Source organism: Dermochelys coriacea, chromosome 8 (assembly GCF_009764565.3).
Source record: "Dermochelys coriacea isolate rDerCor1 chromosome 8, rDerCor1.pri.v4, whole genome shotgun sequence".
NCBI classification, from domain to species: domain Eukaryota; kingdom Metazoa; phylum Chordata; order Testudines; family Dermochelyidae; genus Dermochelys; species Dermochelys coriacea.
In genome coordinates, this window is record NC_050075.1 from 101,307,887 (window position 1) to 101,322,265 (window position 14,379).

A 14,379-nucleotide genomic window follows, 5' to 3' on the forward strand; every position below is an offset into this window, starting at 1 on the left:
CTCCATTTACTGTGTTCTCCAAGGAAATGGTATCATTACAACCCCATCTAAAACGTTTACCTAAGGTTTCTTCTGAGTTTCACATTAAACAGACTATTCACCTTCCAGTTTTCTTTCCTAAGCTTCATAAGACAATACCCAAAGCCACCTTCCATACACCAGATGTTAAAAGAGCATTGACCTTTTACGTGGACAAAACTGAACCAGGAACCATTCAGGAAGTCCCATAGACTTTTGCTACTATTGAAGACAGGCCTGGGGGATCCACCATCTCCATGCAGCGACTCTCTGGATGTATTATTACCTGTTACAGTTTGGCTGATTTTTCAATCTCCCCTAACAGTGACTGCACATTCTACTCAATCACAGTCTACAACTGTAGCCCTGCTTGAGGACGTTCCAGTTGTGGAAATCTGCAGCGCTGCAATGTGGACCTCAGTACTTGCTTTTCCCAACCATTATGCTTTGGCTCATGCTGCAAGATCAGAAGCTACAGTGGACAACACAGTCCTTTCTTCAGTGCTGGACTCTGTTACGAACCTTCTGCTTACATAAGGGGTTACGGCTTGGAAGTCACCTGAAGTAGAGCACCCATAAGACACTACTCGATGAAAAAGGAGAAGTTACTCACCATGTGCAATAACTAGAGTTCTTTGAGATGTGTGTCCCTGTGGGAGGACCACTAACTGCCCTCCTGCTTCAGAGTTTCCTTTGTGGGACTTCGTAGTTCAGAAGGAACTGAGGGCGATTTGCCCACTCAGCCCTATATAGCCTTGGTCACAGGACACATGCGTGGGATGAATGGGCACTTCTCCGATAAAAGCATAGGGTGCATGCGGACCTGAAATGGAGCACCCCAGGGATGCATCTCAAAGAACTCCAGACACTGTACAAGGTGAGTAACCTCTCCTTGTGGTTGGGTTACAGAACTAGGAGCAAGAAGACTTGGGAAGTCTGTGGTGAATCACTCTGCCTCTTTGTGCCTTCGTTACCCTATCTATAAAATAGGGAGACTATAGCTCTCTAACACAGGGAAAAGTGCTTTGAGATCCTGAGACAGAATTTGTTACAGAAGCGATTTATTACAAAACAAATAAATAACTTCATCAAGTCCCATCTCCTATTCAATCAAAAGGGCTTTACTGTAGATTTCCCAGTTTCTTACTTTTTTAATCATGTAACGGTCTAAATTAAACAAGCACTATTGTTGAGATGGGAGTCTGATGTTAAATCTGACAGAGTCCATTGAGAAAGAGAATACACAACTCTGACAGTTTGTGGCTCAGAGTCTAATCATTATAATAAAAATCTAGCCAACCTCATTGGTTTAGGTCTTCATCCTGCATGTCTAATCCTGCATTGTTCCTACTCAAGTCTATTCTACTCTATACAGGTTCTTGTACGTCATCTGTGTATGTATATGTATGCATACGTATGCCATGCTATTCATTTATCTTAGTAGAGTCAAGGTCAAAATGTGCCTTGCTCTTAGAGTGGAAGGTGGTGAGTCATTCTATCACTATATAATCTCAGTCTTCCTAAATCCTAAACTTGATGTTATTTTAGCAACATTGAACTGTGCAAAGCAAAATTTTGCCAGTGGCCTCTCAGTATATAAATACGATCATTTAATGGAGAGTCTTTGGATCATGTGAAGTCTAACAACTGTCTTAATTATGACAGTGTGAGTTTACTTGCCCAGTTAAGTGAAGGATAAAATTTATCAGAGATTATTATTGAGAAGATTTAAAAGTTGGAATTAGCTGTGGAGTGTGACAAAGACATTGGAGCTTTTTTTTCTCTAAAAAGTTTGAGGAAAAACCTTAAACTTTAGAAGTCAGTAACCAAGCTAGTCTACAGCAATAAAACCACTAGAAGCCTGCCTTTGGGGATGACTTGAATTAACTACCTCATTGATGGAGATGATGCAGTAAAGAGGGAAGTCTTTTTAGATCAAATCCTGTGTCCCATAACGAACAAATTGGTATTCTAGGAAAAGATCACTGTCTTCCAATAATTCCTATTTCTGTCATATAGTGGGGTCAAACACATAGACATCATCAGTGGTCACCACTAGAACATCCAGTGATATTTAAATATCTTTATCCCAATCTTTTAAAAAAGAAGAGGGGGCAGATTGTGGCTATGAAAGTGTTGACTCTTGTCACCACTGATTGAAAAAAGAGACAAGGAAACCCTTGTTCTCTCCCCTTTCCTTTCGCCGTGCCCCATCACCTACCACCCTTGTAGTTTCATGTGCTTGCTTTGTGAGGGAAAACTATTCTGAAATCCAGGATAATTTTCTGGATGAAAACCTGTAAGAAATTTAAACTTTACCTTCGGCATATCAACTTCAGAGGTCATGCAAGCTTTCTGCTGTGGATTCCCATCCAGTCAGGGTGGTTGGTTTTGATCTAACAGAGCCGTGCGACCTAACCATCTGAGACCACTTTCCCCATGATGCTCCATTATGACAGCTGCTATCAGATGAGCTACTCTTGTTGATGGTCCCTGGCTTTGAAAGCTTTTAGGCCTAGAGGCCGACATGTTTTGGTGGAGAGTCTTTGATTGTAGAACTTTCTCTCTTTGTTCCTCAGAGTTTACCACCTTTCAGAGCATAGGGTGTGATCCTATTCTTTGGTCAGGCTTCTACTTAACTCTGTGGAATTGCTGGGGAGGTTTTTCTTAGGATGGGTTGGGGTGACACAAAAGAAGGAGATCTTTGTTCAATCTGTTGGGGGAAGTTTAATGTATTGCTTTCCATATGCATCAACGTACCCAGATGCCACGGATGAAGGGTTTATAAAATAGCCATTTAAATAAATCATTCGAAGGTAACACGGGCAATATCCACTTCATCGAACATCTGTAGATTGGACGCTTATGTTTATATCATTAAACCAACTGGAATTTTTGGACTTTGAGCTGAATGTGTTCTTTCAAAGGCGACAGCTCTGTGAACTGGTTCATTCAGCACTCCAGTAATAAACACTTGACAGAAGGTTGCTTTCCCTGCCTGCCTTGTTTTCACCACAATCATGGAGTGTTTACATACATTTTAGCCTCTGTGCCATTTTTGAAGGCTTTATTTGTCTCATTTACATTTTTGGTTTGGATAATACTTAAATATGAAATCCATCTGTGAAGCATATTGTATATACATGTTGAAGGGTAAAACCAGTTTTTAATTAAAATTTTATACAGCACTTGTATTTCACTTTGTCCTGTTTTATTATGAAACACTTCAATCTTCTTCCTAAAACACATATGTCTCGTACGTTTCAAGATGTTCTGTGTTGCTCATGCAGAACCAGTTTCTGAGCTCTGTCAGCAGAGCGCCATATGTTCTGGGGTTCATTTAGCATCTCTCTCTGGCATTTGTGGAGGCAGCATCTTGGATGTAGTACAACTAAGCTATATTCCATTCTTCCCTTTTGTAAAACTTGTCAGGAGATAAAATAGCCGGGGAAAGAAAACACTGAATTATACTCTAGTAACTTGCATTATAAATAATTTATGGTAACCTAGCCAATCAAGATAAGATTTTTTTTGTATGAGGATTTCATTTAATGAACTGCTTGTGCAGAGGATATAAAATGTACAAATGTTTCAGTGCAGCTCAATGTTGCATCAGAAATTAAATGCTGGAGATGAAGATACTACTCGTACCCACAAAATGACTCTTGTCATTGAATAACAATGTAAAAATACAAAAGTTGAGTTCTACAGCACATGGGTAAAACTTGTTAAGCAAGCAGTTCCAAGGGTCAAGCAAGAGGTTCCTTCTGATTATTGATTAACCAGGTGTGGGTTTTTCCCAGAGTTTGCAGCCTTGAGACCCTGTTAGACACATTCCTGAGGGCACATTCTGCTCTTCTAAGGTGCATGTATCAGCAACTTCAACATCATTCTTATCAGGAAGGACGTGGGGTCAAGCTGCCCTTTCTGTGGCACTCAAAACCTCATCCCCTCCTGTCTTGGTCAACCTGAGCTTGCTACATGGCCATTTTACGGCCTACTGACTTGGCTGCGTTTAGCAATAAGCCACAGTGATTTCAGGCACTTTACTGGTTTGCCAAAATCTCCCCATACAAGGTAGTAGGCATGCTACATGGTAACGTGGTGAACTTATTCAAGATCTGCCCAAGTGTGTCAGTCAGCCACCCCTGAGGGGTTTTCAGTGTGGATAACGGTTAAGTTAAGGGGAAGACGCAAGCTATACTTTTTGTTCATTCATATACTTGATTGAGTTGGCTGCTGCCACCTCAAGCAAATGGTGTTTTTACTACCCTAAAACCCATCACTTACAGATTACGACAGCCTGAGATACACATGCACCCTCTCATAGGATGAAATTCCTCCCTGTCCTTTCAGGCAGCAGCACTTGAGTCTCGCTTGAGTAGGTTCTGAACCATGCAGAAACCACCTTCTGAGCCTCTGCACAGGGGCAAATTGTGCCCTCAGGCACTGTTTACCACTGCTCAGATTTTGTATTCGGATCCTGATTGAATGTTACATGATACATTTCTGCATAGACTAGTTAAAGTTAGACGGGAGCCTTTGTTTTTCTCAATAGGGATTGTCCAGAATGACAACTGAATTTTATTCAGCAGGGGGCAGAATTTCAAAAATGTTGTACTTACAACTGAAGCAGATTTTTCCAAAGAATTTAGCACACGCCATACTGAGTTCTTTTGAAAATCTGAACCAGCAGCCTTAATAGTCTAGTGCAGCCACAGTTCTATTGGTTTCAGTATTTCAATGAGCTGCTAACAACATTTTTAGAGTCTTATAACTTCTTTGGGGCAGAGCAGGGCACATCTAAGGATCTGACCTTCATGAAATTTATAGTAGGCACTGCCCCTGATTTCGGCTGCAGGCTGGTATTAAGGAGGTTTTTTAGAAATATTGCAAAAGCTATTGCATTCTAAAAGCTTTAACACGTCTGCTTACAGAACGCCCATAGCTGCAACCTCTATTGCCTTAGACTCCTTGGCGAATGATGGACACGTGGGGGGAGGGGGGAGGCCAGAAAGGAACAAACACTGGTTAAGCAGAGCTTCATACCCCTCTAAAATGTGAAATGCACCAATACTTAACCCTCTGCAAAACAGCAAATGACGAGTTAAAATAATGTATTATGTGGAACTGAAAAGTTAAAGTAATGCAACCTTGAATCTCTTAAAATCGGAACATGCAAAGAAGGAATATACCAGGAACTAAAGGTACACGTCACCTCAACACAGCCACAACTCTGACATGTTGGCACATCGAGGAGAATTACACCCATTCTGGCTCCCTGCCCTAACTGATGCTTGATCCAGAACGCTTCGCGAACTGAGCATATGAACGCTATAGAGCAAAGTCTAACCCCTTCTCTTTGCTAAGGCAAAAGTTAGGTTCAGGTAGGGCATAGAAAACAGGAGCAGCCTTGCCTCGTCTATGCCACACAAACTGCACCCATACTTGAAAAAATGTTACCATCACTTCACCCCCGGAGAGCTCCTTCTGAGACCCTGAATACACATGCCCTTTAATAAGTCCTGGAGACTACTGTCAGGTCTGGCATCAGCCTGCTGACAATTCACATGCAAGAAGACACCATTGTGCACCTCTGCTGACAAAATGGAGGGAAGGCAGTGCCGAACTGAGGCGTACTTGCTCATTCAGGACACATGTGCATGTCTCCGCAAATCACAGCCATGAATCTACCAACTGACTTCAACTAAGCCTGTTCTCATTCAGTACTGTGACAAAGCTCTGACCTTGTCTCAGTGGGTCCTGCGCTTCCTTAGAGGCTCGCTGTGACCCTCCACGTAGCCCTTCTCTCTCTAGAGGCAAGGGTCACAGACTACTGAGCCATTTTCATCATAAGCCAGCAAGGGAGGTGAAGAGAAGCCACCCTCCCTCACACAGTCTCTGTCATCTCCCAGTCTCAGTGATTAGTCAGGGAGGGGAGGGAGGAGCCTGGGCCCGCCCTCTATCCAGACTCCAGCCCAGGGACCCTGATAGTAGCAGCTCTTGGTAGCTGACTTTTTGGAAACAGGATGAGTACGATTCCCCTGGGCCACTTCCCCACAGCAGACCCCTCTTCCTCAGTATCTCTGTCACCTTTATCTCAGGGCCTCCTTTCTTGTACCTGATAGGGTTTGTACTGCTCCATTTCTCCAACAGCATAGCTTCCTCCTACAGCTCCTGACACATGTGCCCCCCTGACTAACTGGGAGGCTTTTAACTGGTTTCAGCCAGCCCCGATTGGCTTCAGGTATTCCAATCAACCTAGCTGCCTCCACTGCTTTCTGGAAGGATCTTAATTGGCCCCAGATGTTTTGATTAACCTGGAGCAACTGCCATTTGGTTACCATGGTAACAGAGATTTGTTTAGCCTGGGGTTAACATACCTGTTTCTCACTACTTTCCTATAGCCATCTGACTTTGACCCGTCACAGTGCATAGTGAATGTAGCCGGTGCGCCCACAGACAAGTGTTGGCATTTCAGTGTGTGGTGCACCATGCAAACAAGAGCATGGGCTTAGAAATGCCTCATGTTTACTGTGATGAGCATACCCTCCCGTAACCAACTGCAGGAGCTATTGCTAGCTCCAGGGGCACAAAGTTAAGGTTGTTTGGTGCGAGTGGCTTGTACAATAATTCTCCATGTCCTGGTTTTTGGAGGGTTATATTTTGCATGTCCCAACGCTGCCTGTAATTATGTATGTGGGTGGTGAGTGGTTTGCATGGTTGGGTGCACAGTTAATTCCCCTAAACCACTTGTGTATCGATATGTCAAAGCCAATGCTGCAAAAAAAATCTCAAATCAGGGAGCTGGCACCTTTCACCTATAAAAACATGAACGCTGTGCAATGTTTGGTGCTAGGGCTCTGAGTTGTAGAGTGTGTAATCATACTCGCACCAGCACTCGTGCTACTGCATTAAAACCAATCGTGTGGCCATGATAGCACTGGCAGTGGTGAGAGGCAGGGTAGTTGGCCCGAGCACAAACCCTCAGGACTCTGTGGGTATGTATTTGGGGCACTTAGCCCGGGCCACCGCTTGTGAGAGCCCATACTACCAGGTGACACTACTAGTTTAGCTAGCTTGATGAGCACACATCTCAGTGAGCTGGGACGTCTCACCACCAGCTCCAAGTATAGATGTAGCCTAGACGAAAAACCTTCACCAAAACTCTAGCCTTAAAAATAAATCCACCCTCGCTGCCAATCCCTTTCACCAGACACTCTGAACCTGGCTGCTGTAGCTCTAACTCTGAACTGTGTGTTTAAACAAGACAGGAGCAATGAGTAGACACTGTAAACCACTTGACATATTTGGGGAAATTAATTGGGACCGGTTGTCATCCCACAAGAATATATTATTACCCTTCACTTTGTCATATGTTCCTTACCAGAGCCTTGCCCTGGGCCAGGGGACAATGCCAGGCATCAGGAGCCCTGCTTTCTAGCTTTGTGGCTATCTTTGTGCTTGGTTGGGTCATGTCACATCCCTGTGCCTCAGTTTCCCCTGTTTGTAAAATGTTTCTCGCATTATGAAATGCTTTGAGATCTTTTCCGAGCATAGATAGCTCTTTAATATAGCAGAAAAAGCATAATGAGATCCAGCCATTGAAAGTGGGAGTGAGACAAATTCAGACTAGACAGAAGGCACGAAGTCTCAGCTGGGAGGGTAATTAACCATTGGAACAACTTAACTTACTTTGGCATGTTATAGCCTCGCCATACCTGGTGGGCTTTAAATGGAGACTGGACAGTGTTCAAAATGATATGATGTAGTTCAAACAGATGGTCTTAATGCAGGAATTATTGGTTAAAATTCTCTGAGCTACCTATGCAGGACGTTGAACTCGATCAGTGTTTGTCAACTCGAGGGGCAGGGGCACATGGTGACTGCCTAAGGAGGGTGATGGGACTGGTTTGGGGGGATTGCAAGCAGGGCTGGAGTTAGGGGCAGGAAGCAGGGCAATGCCTGGGGCCCCTCACCCCAGGGGGCCACGTGAAGGTAATTTACTTGTTTCAGCTCTGAGTGGGGGTGGGGACTAAAGCCCCAAACTCCACAGACGCTCAGCCCCATGGGGGTGGGGGGCTGAAATCCCAAGTGTAAGGTGGAGGGGTTGCCATTTTTTTTAATGTGGGGGGGGGTCACTTTTTTTTTTTTAAGTCCAAAGAGGGTTGCCAGCACAAAAAGGTTGAGACACACCAGACTAGATTCTCATAATGGTACTTTCTGGCAGTAAACTCGATGACTAGATGCGCCAAGTAATAGCTAAATATTGTTCCTGGCCAAAAGCTTTGCTAAACTGACATTACTAGATATCAGTAACTCTCAGGTGCAAAAACTTTGTCCAAACATTGTAGTTGTCCCTACATAATAGAGGCTCAACTTAAATATATACCCCAAATTAAAAAACATAGTAAAAGAACTAAAAAAGAGCCACTGTGGCTTAACAACCAGGTAAAAGAAGCAGTGAAGATAAAAAGGCATCTTTTAAAAAGTGGAAGTCAAATCCTAGTGAGGTAAATAAAAAAGGAGCATAAACACTGCCAAATTAAATGTAAACATGTAATAAGAAAAGCCAAAAAGGAGTTTGAAGAACAGCTAGCCAAAAACTCAAAAGGTAATAACAAAAAGTTTTTTAAGTACATCAGAAGCAGGAAGTCTGTTAAACAAGCAGTGGGGCCCCTGGACGATTGAGATACAAAAGGAGCCCTTAAAGACGATAAAGTCATCACGGAGAAACTAAATGAATTCTTTGATTCAGTCTTCATGGCTGAGGATGTTAGGGAGATTCCCAAACCTGAGCCGTCTTTAGTAGGTGACAAATCTGAGGAATTGTCACAGATTGAAGTGACACTAGAGGAGGTTTTGGAATTAACTGAGAAACTTAACAGTAACAAGTCACCGGGACCAGATGGCATTCACCCAAGAGTTCTGAAAGAACTCAAATGTGAAATTGCAGAACTATTAACTATGGTTTGTAACTTGTCCTTTAAATCAGCTTCCGTACCCAATGACTGGAAGATAGCTAATGTAACGCCAATATTTAAGAAGGGCTCTAGAGGTGATCCTGGCAATTACAGACAGGTAAGTCTAATGTCAGTACCGGGAAAATTAGTTGAAACAATAGTAAAGAATAAAATTGTCAGACACATAGAAGAACATAAATTGTTGCGCAAAAGTCAACATGGTTTCTGTAAAGGGAGATCAGAGTTCTTTGAGGGGGTCAATAAACATGTGGACAAGGAGTATCCAGTGGACATAGTGTACTTAGATTTCCAGAAAGCCTTTGACAAGGTCCCTCACCAAAGGCTCTTACGTAAATTAAGTTGTCATGGGATAAGAGGGAAGATCCTTTTGTGGACTGAGAACTGGTTAAAAGACAGGGAACAAAGGGTTGGAATAAATGGTAAATTTTCTGAATGGAGAGGGGTAACTAGTGGTGTTCCCCAAGGGTCAGTCCTTGGGCCAATCCTATTCAACCTATTCATAAATGATCTGGAGAAAGGGATAAACAGTGAGGTGGCAAAGTTTTCAGATGATACTAAACTACTCAAGATAGATAAGACCAAAGCAGACTGTGAAGATCTCACCAAACTAAGTGATTGGGCATCAAAATGGCAAATGAAATTTGATGTGGATAAATGTAAAGTAATGCACATTGGAAAAAAGAACCCCAACTATACATACAATATGATGGGGGCTAATTTAGCTACAATTAATCAGGAGAAAGATCTTGGAGTCATCGTGGATAGTTCTCTGAAGACGTCCACGCAGTGTGCAGCAGCAATCAAAAAAGCAAACGGGATGTTACAAATCATTTAAAAAGGGATAGAGAATAAGATGGAGAATATCTTATTGCCCTTATATAAATCCGAGGTATGCTCACATCTTGAATACTGGGTACAGATGTGGTCCCCTCATCTCAAAAAAGATATACTGGCATTAGAAAAGGTTCAAAAAAGGGCACCTAAAATGATTAGGGGTTTGGAACGGGTCCCATCTGAGGAGAGATTAAAGAGGCTAGGACTTTTCAGCTTGGAAAAGAGAAGACTAAGGGGGGATATGATAGAGGTTTATAAAATCATGAGTGGTGTGGAGAAAGTGAATAAGGAAAAGTTATTTACTTGTTCCCATACTATAAGAACTAGGGGCCACCAAATGAAATTAATGGGTAGCAGGTTTAAAACAAATAAAAGGAAGTTCTTCTTCACTGAGCGCACAGTTAACCTGTGGAACTCCTTGCCAGAGGAAGTTGTGAAGGCTAGGACTATAACAGGGTTTAAAAGAGAACTGGATAAATTCATGGAGGCTAAGTCCATTAATGGCTATTAGCCAGAATGGGTAAGGAATGGTGTTCCTAGCCTCTGTTTGCCATCCAGGACTAGCCCTCAAGGTCTGCTGGTGGGTCTCTAGCGGCTTTTCTTTTTTGTTCTGTGGACTGGCAAGGCTGGGTTGTTTCTTTTTTCTAAAGCTCCCCTGAAGATGCAAGCGTACGCTTAGTGCTGTAGAGATGAAATGTCTTGTTAAACGCCAGCCAGCTGAGCTGGTGTGTGTTTTGTTGCCCCTCTGTGATACAGCAAAGCACATGCCGAATGCCTCTTGTAACCATGTAATCACTTTGCAACTGCGGCAGCTGGAGGTCAGAAAAAAAAATAACTATTTTTTTTTACTTGGGTTCACAACATTGCTTCTAACCAGGTGGCTCAGTGAGCTAAGATGCGTACCCAGAAGGAAGGATGGCTTTTTGTTATTTTCTGGCTGAGACACACTTGCCAATACAAAATACAAAATCGTTTTAACCAAACCCCTGGGGCACTAGCACAGTGCCAAATAGTTTGCTTTCCACTGTGAGGATGAAAGCAGTTCTCTGCCTTCTTTCAGGGCAGCGACAGCAGGGATGGAGAATTGTTAAAGCTAGTAATAGGGTTAATTAAGGGCCCAATCCTGAATACACAGACAAAGGTGAGTATAGGGGACTACTTGTGTAAGTAAAATTACTCATGTCCTTGTGTGGCTGAGACTCAGGCCCAATCAGAAGGAAAGGTCAGGTTCAGAATCAGGAAAAACTTCCTGTCATGAAGAAAGTGGAATAGTCAGATGGGGGAAGCCCCATTGTCGGGACACTGAAGTCTAGGCAGAGCTGGGAAAATGATCTACCGAGGGCAAGCCTGCATTAAAAGACCCTGGACACAACTGCATTCAGCAACATGCATCCCCCTCCCCCCGCCAAGAGATTCAACTGGCTATCCTCACATCCCACCTTAATTGTCTTCTGTCATGCCCATAAATAAACCCAGGTGTTCTCAGTTGCCCCATCCCCTGGGAAACCCCATTTCACCTAGCCCAGTCGGAGCCGGTTTTCTGCTGAGCACTGGGGGAAGAGCAGAGCAGTTGAAAAATCCTTCGCTAATCCACATCAGTTATCAGGCTGTTACTAACCAACTAGCAAAGCAAAAGCACCCACCTCCTCCAGCATGAACCAAAACCCATGAACAGCCCCCACCACCCAAAGGCCAGAGCGAGATCACCCCAGGATATGATGTTCTCAAAGCACATGCCAGCAGGTGCTTCACTATTAACTTCAATGGGGCCCAATAGAGAAAGCCACAGCAGATCACTCTCTGAGTCGCCCACTGGCTCTCAAGCATCTAATCTCCTGGGCCAGAGATTTTACACTGGGGCCAAAGCTTGTGGCATTTTCATTGGGAGGCTTTTTGCAGTTGGGGGCAGTGGAGTCAGGTGGACGGGGCATTGACTGGGGAATGGAAAGGACACCAGTTCTCTTCCCAGCTGACTGTCTGCTCTCGCTGCTTCCTTTGCCACCCATTGTCTGTCTTGGCTAGACTGAAAGCTCTTAGGGGCAGGGGCTCTTAGTATTGTATGTATCTGCCCTGATTCTTCTCACCTCTCCTTTTACTAGACATAGCCCCTGGCTGTCTTAGTAGGGTGGTCAGGTGCCTGGTTTTCAACTGGAAATTCTGCTCAAAAAGGGGACTTGACAGTGTCCGGTCTGCTCTACTGACCAGCTACCCAAAGTCTGGTTACTGCAGGTGGGGGAAGCCGGGGCCATCACCCGCGCCAGCCTCTACTCAGCTGGGGTCACCTCCTACCTTCACTGGCTGGCTTCAGCTCCCAGCCCTGTCTCTGCAGGCAACTCCCTCCTGACTTGGATGGGGCTGGGAGAGGAAAAGTAGCGCGCAACAGGGGAGAGGGAGGAAGAGGTGTGGATTGGGACAGGGCCTCCGGCAAAGAGGTGGGGCAGAGGCAGGGGCTCAGTGGGATAGGGGAGGGGCTTTGGTGTGGAATCGGCGGGGTGGGTTGGGGTCTCAGGGGGAAGAGATGAGGCAGGGGAGGTTCCAGCACCCCTGCTGGAGTGTCTGGTTTTTAAATATTACCAAGTTGGCAGCCCTATGATTTAGCTGTAATGTTGGTACAGTGATTTGGAGAGGTAAAGCACCGTATCAGTCCTAAATAGTACTAGTCGCATATGCTCATGTTCCCATGGGAGCTGCTAATGTGCAGCCATTTTGTGATGACATCAAAGAGGAACTGGATTTGTAATTATACTACTCCTGCCTGGAAGCCAGGAACCATTGGGTTTGGTTGGTTGTGTGGGACTTTTATGACCCAAATCACAGAGTCCTTACCTTTCATCTCAGTGATCTAAAAGAGAACGTGGAGGAAAGGAAAATGAAAGCACTAATCCAGCTGCAGTGTACTTCCTTTTGTTGTAGAGCCTGTAGTAGGCCATTGGAGGATAGACGTAATGTAATTCTGCTTGCCACAGCCCCTCTCTCCCCCACCTTGTACCTCCTTTCCTGCCATGATCCTGATGCCGCCACCAGTTTCGCACCAGCACGCTGTTCATCTAGGCGAGGGAATTTTCTGATGGCTACTTACAGCTGGATGCTGGTTCCTTTGTGGCACCTGAGTGATGCAAAGGGCTTTGAACTCAGTAATGGATCTGATTGTCTTCGTTAAATGCTTTTTTGATCCTCATTTGTCACCCCCCCTTGCCGGAGTTCATCCCAAGGTTGTTGGTAAGATTGTCTGTGCAGACTGACTTGAGGGGAGACCCTTCTTTCTTTCTTTTTCTTTCTTTCTTTCTTTCTTTCTTTCTTTCTTTCTTTCTTTCTCTTAGAAAATCTAGGCAAAGATTATTTACAGGAAAAATGGCTCCATGTTTGCTAACTTGCTGTCCATCCCCTTAGAATTTATGGAGTTTCCTTTTTATGTAAAAAAATCTGCCTACCACAGTGAACATTTTAAAATATTTTCTGGTAAATTAAAGTGGTGACATGTTTGTAGAGTTCATTGTTAATTTAATTTCCTTTGACTCTGCCAGTCAGACAAACCGCCAAGTCATTAATCTTTGTTTAAAGGACAATCCTTTGCTGAACAATCATGAATGATCTTGGTAGATTTGTGAGGAAAATGAATGATAATCATTTGCTGATAGACACAAGCCTAGCAGGGAGGATAAATAAGAAAATACACATTGGCATGATTAATAATGTCTGCTGCCAATGGACCGTGTATCCATTATAATTCTGAGTGCAATGCAGTCTTGTTCAGCTATTGCCATTTATCACAGGCTCTGAGCAACAAGGATGTACAAGGCCTTGCAATGCAGACAAGTTATTCCGTGAGAAACGCTGGCATGGAAGATAAAGCTTTACCCTTCAAGGATGGATCTGTGTGTATTTTTCGTCTCTCCTTTTTCGTCATTCCCCCTTTCCTATGCCACTTGAACATATTACATAGAGGTCCAATTGTACTATTCTCTAACCTGGAGCAATTCTCTGTTAAAGTGTTTCTGAAGCACGCACAGGCTTCATCCGGGCAGTATTCTGCAAAACCACAACTGCTCGAGCTCGATCCACGACTGGTGTAAATCCACATAGCTCCTTTGATGATAGTGGAGCATTGCCAATTTGCACCAGCTGAGCTACCGAAGCCTAGGTGAAAATAGCTCAGATCTCAGTGTTTGCAAACACACTGTCCTGTGTGCTAGCCCCGACGTGTGGATCACAAAAAGCTCCCGCCAATCTCTGCCCCAGACGTTTAAGCACTCATGCGTCTTCCTCTGTAAAAGCAAAAGTAAAAGCATCTCTACTGTCTTGGACATACAATGTTCTGAGAGGCAGAACGCCTCCGTGTTGCAGTGACACTGGGGCTTGTGGTGTGTCCGAGAATCTCTATTACTGCCCAGTCGTATTTATTCCTGCCTAACAATCATGCCACTGGTGAAAGACATGCTTGGGAATTGTATTTTACAAACCTGTCACACACGCTTTTAAATTGCACAAGTCTTTCTCCACTCATCGTTGACTCCTTATGCGGTCATACCTGAATCCCGGCCAT